This window comes from Plecotus auritus (genome assembly GCF_963455305.1).
Source record: "Plecotus auritus genome assembly, chromosome: 1".
In the NCBI taxonomy this organism is placed as follows: Eukaryota; Metazoa; Chordata; class Mammalia; order Chiroptera; family Vespertilionidae; genus Plecotus; species Plecotus auritus.
Window position 1 is genome coordinate 198,931,785 of NC_137770.1, and position 6,458 is coordinate 198,938,242.

The 6,458-nt window shown below is 40.7% G+C and overlaps 1 pseudogene across 1 annotated transcript; it reads right to left on the reverse strand.

The window, feature by feature from the left end:
- Positions 1 to 779: 779 nt before the first annotated feature.
- On the reverse strand, positions 780 to 1,266 carry LOC308247507 (peptidyl-prolyl cis-trans isomerase A-like; annotated as a pseudogene). The gene has a single exon. The product of its transcript is annotated as a peptidyl-prolyl cis-trans isomerase A-like (transcript).
- Positions 1,267 to 6,458: the final 5,192 nt, after the last annotated feature.

The following is a 6,458-nucleotide window of genomic DNA, read 5'->3' on the forward strand; positions in this document are numbered from 1 at the left end:
CTGTCTTATGTGTTCTACTCTTGCGATCTCTCCCTTCACCTTTCTTTGGCCTGGGCAGGGGAGCACTGTCAATCTTGATTTGAGGAAGTAATGGGATATCTTGTTCGGTGTTACTACTCGGAATACAGATAAGGAAAGACTAGTTTCCTAGTTGTAATACTTTTTGTTTCTGTTATCCTGCTAAACTAGTTAAGTCATATGATTGCTTTTAATCATAATCACTGGATCTTTGAATAGGAGTATAAAAGTTCTGTGTTTTGAGAATCTACTATGTGCCAGGCTTACGCATTGGTGTTAATCATTACAATAATTCTGTAGCATATGTGTTGTCTTCATTTTATTGATGAGAAAGCTGATGTTCAGAGGTTATATGACATGCTCAAGTAAATGACAGGTACTAAATGTTGGAGCTGGGAATCAGGTCCAGGCATGTGACCCCAAACCCACTGTACCACACTGCCTTTGACTCAAACTTCTATTTTGCCCAAGTACTCCTAATAGTTAAGTCATCTATTATGGAGGAGCTCATGATTTATTAGACCTTACAATTTTAGATGTCTTATTATTTTTTTGACAGCTGTTTAGTTTTTATTTCATAATCATAAACTTAACTCTGCAATCCAGCTAGACTGGGAAGGGGTAAGGAAATTATGGAACCCAATAAACTGGCAAGAGCACAAAGATTATAGAACATTCCAAGCAAATCGGGGTGAAGGGGTGCTCTCCTGAGCTACAGAAGGAATGGTCTTGTGGTTAAGATAAAACACAAATCAAATTTATTAGAGTTGTCCACAGTCAGCAATGGTGATCTTGCTGGTCTTGCCGTTCCTGGACCCAAAGTGCTCCATGGCTGTCACAATATCCATGCTTTCTTACAGCTGGCCGAAGACCACATGCTTGCCATCCCACCACTCAGGCTTGGCAGTGCAGATGAGAAACGGAGTCGTTTGTGTTAGGTCCAGCATTTGCCATGGACAAGATGCCAGGACCCATATGTTTCAGGACGAAGTTCTCATCCTCAAATTTCTCCCCATACATGGACTTGCCGCCTGTGCCAATATGGCGTGTGAAGTCACCACCCTGGCACATAAATCCCGGAATAATTCTGTGAAAGCAGGAACCTTTATAACCAAATCCTTTCTCCCCAGTGCTCAGAGCACAGAAGTTTTCTGCTGTCTTTGGAACTTTGTCTGCAAACAGCTCGAAGGAGATGCGGCCCAAGGGCTCAACGTCGATGACGATGTCGAAGAACACGGGGTTCACCATGGCTGGTCACAGGCGGCTTCAGGGCTGAGGTGTCTGCAAAGATACATGTCATATTTTAATTCATAATCTGATTACTTAAATCTTCAACTCAGGATCCAAATTTGTCTAAAATAAGCAGAATTAGTAAATGCTTATGATATCCAGTCATGTGCTTGAAGCAGTTTTCAAATGCCCTTAAAGTCAAGGCTTCAAAGATTTATTCATGACATGTCAATTCACTTCTCATTCACAATCATAAGTTCCTCAGCATTCAGTATATAATAATTTAAAATGGAAAGTCTTAATTTTGGGGGGCTTTTCCTGATTCAAAAATATTTTTATTGTGGGAAATATGTAAGAAGAAGATAGCCCTGGCTGGGTTGCTCAGTTGATTGGAGCATTATCCCCTACACCAAAGGGTTGCAGGGTTTGATTCCTGGTCAGGGCACAAACCTAGGTTGCAAGTTCAATCCCCAGTCTGGTTGGTTACGGGAGGCAACCAACCGATGTTTCTCACATTAATGTCTCTCCCTCCCACCCTCCTTCCTTCTCTAAATTCAATAAAAAACATACTTGGGTGAGGATTAAAAAAAAATAAGGCAAGTCTCATCTTCCAGAGATAACTACTGTTCATATTATAACAAATAACTTCATTCTTTTCTGTTCATAGAGACTTAAAAAGCTTACAGGAATGTATGCCTAGTCTGGTTTTAGGAATTGTTTGTCCCTGAAATAAGGAACAGCATAATTGTCTCTAATTTGTATCTTAGTGTACTTATTTTAAAAACCAGTAACTCAATATGTTTATGAATTTTTTTTAAAGGGGAGGGCATCAAGGGTTCAGGTGGATTAGTTTATTATTATTTTTAAAAAATATATTTTATTGATTTTTTTTACAGAGAGGGAGATGGATAGAGAGTTAGAAACGTGGATGAGAGAGAAACATTGATCAGCTGCCTCCTGCACACCTCCTACTGGGGATGTGCCTGCAACCAAGGTACATGTCCTGGACCGGAATCGAACCCAGGACCTTTAGTCCGCAGGCTGACGCTCTATCCACTGAGCCAACCCGGTTACGGCTGAATTTCTTGGTGCATAGAAGCTCAGTGGCCCCTTTTATCATTAAAGAAGTGTACATAGGTTATTTCTTGTCTCTTGTAATTTCTACAGTCTTCTTAACAAGTGTAGGGAGCTCTATATGATATTAAATAGCTCATGTTTGAAGTAGTAGTTTATGGAGTCAGATTATTAAATCAATCTTGTTTTTTTTTATCACTAAAACCTATTTTTATATTGCATACATGTTTCATTTTCTTTTAATTTTTAAAAAATTTGGTCATGAATCAAAATGAATGTGAGTACTAAGGAGCCAACATCCTTATAAGTGCTGGGCACTTAATAGGTGTGCAGTAGTGAGTAAATTAATTTGAAATGAATTAATTTGAAGTGGTTGCTGTTAATTCTATGCTATTTTTTTGTTGTTAATCCTCACCCAAGGGTATTTTTTCTATTGAGGGAGGGATGAAGGGGGGGGAGGAGAGAGAGAGAGAGAGAGAGATTGATGTGAGAGAGAGACATCAATTGGTTGCCTCCTGCCACCTTCAACCCAGATATGTGCCCTTGACCAGGAATCAAACCGGCAACCCTTCGGTTTGCAGACTGACACTCTAACCATTGAGCAACACCGCCCAAGGCTGCCATTTCTTTAAATAATCATACCTGCTTAAGTTCTCTTAAAAAACTTCCTAAATGGATTTGTTTCTTACTGTCATTTTCATGTGTGTTTTCCCCCTTGAGTTTGTCTAGGTCAGTGGTCGGCAAACTCATTAGTCAACAGAGCCAAATATCAACAGTACGACGATTGAAATTTCTTTTGAGAGCCACATTTTTTAAACTTAAACTTCTAACGACACTTCTTCAAAATAGACTCGCCCAGGCTGTGGTATTTTGTGGAAGAGCCACACTCAAGGGGCCAAAGAGCCGCATGTGGCTCGCAAGCCGCAGTTTGCCGACCACAGGTCTAGGTAATACTTTGGATTGTATGCCACCTTTGGCAGGTCTGCTTTTTTTGTTTATTCTTACACATCCATTTTCATTCCCATAATAATCTTACACCTATCCTCACATCCATCTGGCTAGATTACTTTTCCTAAGCTTAGACTTGTTATAATTTTGGTCAAAATAAAGTACAAGTTCCCAACTGTGTGTTTAATTAAGAACAGATTCCTTGCTTTGACATCTTTACAATATCTTCCAATTTCATCTTTTCAGTTTTATTTTTTATTTACATACACTTCTTAAACACATCTCTGATTTTTTGCTCCTTGCTTTTGCACACATGGTTTCCTCATGGAACAGTCATTCTTAGAAAAATGTAGTTGTCAAAGGCCTTCCTCTTCTTCACAATCCATCTCAAAGTTTACCTTCTCCATGGATGCTAATTAATATCTAAAATTTGTAACCTCTCCCTCTATACACTATAGCACTGTACCAGTCTTAAAGGACTTAGTATTTCCTTTATTATGGCTCAGTTTTTGCCTTTCCCCTTCTCATTTCAACATTGCTTATGAAGCACTGTATATAAAATTTCCTGTGGACAAAGCAGGGATGGGGTTGGGTGTACAACTAAAACTCAAAGCCCTGTAGCAATTGACTTGTGGAAGATAAACACAGGAGGTAATTGGTGGGAGCTAAGGGAGAGGTAAGAAGATGGGCTGTGGAAGCACCCTCACCCCGGATGGCTGGGGTGAGAGAAAGGGCCTATTACATTTTGAGGACAATGATGGGGCTTTTCACCTCAAAATGCCTTGTTCATAAGAATTTGCTAAATTTCTAGTGGGATTAAAAAAAATCTTGTTCCCCAGTTTTCACTGTATTTAAGAATCTGATAGAAGTGTAGTACTAGAATGTATTGGTTGAAATGTGATGGTATCAAGAACCTTTCTTAAACTAGAAGACAGGAATCAAGTTGTGCTGGAATCTGTCTGATAGGTTCATCTATTCATTTATCCCATGTAACTAATTGTATTTTGCTCTAGTTGTGCCAGGTTATAAAAAAGTGAGGAGTAAATGACCTCAAGTTGTCCTGGCCCAGGAGAGGTGGATGTGTGACAGTGCTACAGGAGTGTTTTTCCTGATTTCTAGCAACAGTGTCAAGTGGCTCAATAAGTGAGAAGCCCTTAGAACAACTTCCAGACAACTTTTTGACTTGGTTCTGCCACTCAGGGACCACAAAAGTGTGGTCTTTTGGAGGTGTGTGAGCCTGTGACTTATGCGTTCTCTATTTTAGAATCAGTAGGTAAGTACATTCCTATGGGTGTCAACAGGCCTGCTCTGTGACCCCTGGGGTAATGCCTGACAGTTCATTAAGGATTGCCCTTGTCTAGATGTTGCTTAGGCCTGCCAAGCATTTGCTCTGGTAAACCTCTGATCAGGATCCAAGCATCAGGCTGGTTGTACTTGTTTTCTCCCGGAGTCAAAACTTCCCTTAATCACCCACCTGCTTCCAACTATTGTCCTGTTTTCATTCCTCTGGCATACCGTATTTTTCCATGCATAAGACGCTATTTTTTCCTAAAATTGTTAGACTAAAAATTGAGGGGCATCTTATACACGGAAGTCAGCCCAGGAGGGAGCCAGCAGGTGTGTAGCTGCCCATACCTTGTCAAACAGGCTTCCTCCAATCACGAGCCTTATTATTACTGATGTCAGCTGATGCAGGGGTCCTCAAACTTTTTAAACAGGGGGCCAGTTCACTGTCCCTCAGACCGTTGGAGGGCTGGACTATAGTTTAAAAAAAAACCTATGAACAAATTCCTATGCGCACTGTGGGCCCGGGACGAGTCGGCTGCTAAGCAGGACAGGCAGCGGCACCCGGTGAGCCGGATAAATGTCCTCGGCGGGCCGCATGTGGCCCGCGGGCCATAGTTTGAGGACGCTTGCGTGGAGGTGAAGAGTGCACAGATGCAACAGGGACTGGAGAGTTCTGAGCCCATGAAGATGTCAAAAAATAAAAAGTTAAATACTGGTAAGCGATTGTCTTACTCTGCAAAATTCAAACTGAATGTAATCAGCTATGCAAAAGAGCATGGATATAGAGCTGCAGAGAGCTAATTTGGACCTCCTCCCACTGAGTGTCTGATCAGACAGTGGAGAAAACAGGAAGAACAACTCCTTAAGATGCCAAAAAAGAAGAAGGCCTTAAGAGGAAAACCAGCAAAATGTTTAAAATATTGATTTAATTTTTGGTTGGAAAAGTGGGGGGTGTCTTATACTTGGGGTGTCTTATTCCCGGAAAAATACAGTATTCTATTTTTCTTAGAGTCAGAATTCAGAATGAGCTAAATATGGTAAACAGCCCTTTAGCCTGTCTAGAGGTTGCCACAATTCCAACTATTGCCAATAGAGTGGGCTTAGGTGGGGCTTGGCCATTGGCTCCTTATCCTTGTGGGTGGGGACTCTGAGGAGCTGAATCTGGAGAACTTTGAAAAAACAGTTCTGGGTCTTCTAGAGCAGCGGTAACCAACTGGTGGTCCACGGACCACTGGTGGTCCGTGAGGTCTGAAAGGTTGGCGACCGCTGTCTAGAGCCTGTTCACATCATCAGAAGATCTCTTGGAAACCCATCCCTGATTGCCCCAGACTGTTGTCCATCCACTTACTCCCATCTCCCACGTGGCATCACATTTGCTTGAAGTCTCTAATTGGCATTTGTTCCAGTCTCCTTTGCTTAGATTATTTACACATTAAGTTAATCTCCCTTGTTGAATTCCAATTTCCTTTAGAACAACTAGTATAGTGCCTGATATGGAACTTAATATGATCTGTGCCTTCTTTTAAAGTTTTAATGAGTTATATTCCTCCGGAGTTCTTTTTTCTTTTTTTCTGATTTTTATTGTACTTGTTTAATTTTTGCTCTATGGCAGCATTGATTGTGGGTCTGGAAACTCTGCCTCTTTAGTTTCAAAGGTATTTCTGGGTGAAGGTTACCTTCAGAAGATAGAAATGTTCAGATTTTAAGAAATGGCATGAGATGATAAAAACTGACCCAACTCTTTTTAAAAAATCAAGTTTGAGAGTCATACATTTTCAAGAGCATATGATAACATTTATATTCAGTTTAGAGAGTAATAATCTGAACATTCAGGCACTTACCACCAGAGAAGAAATAATAGAACATTGACAGTATTTGTGACACCCCTACCCTCACAATAG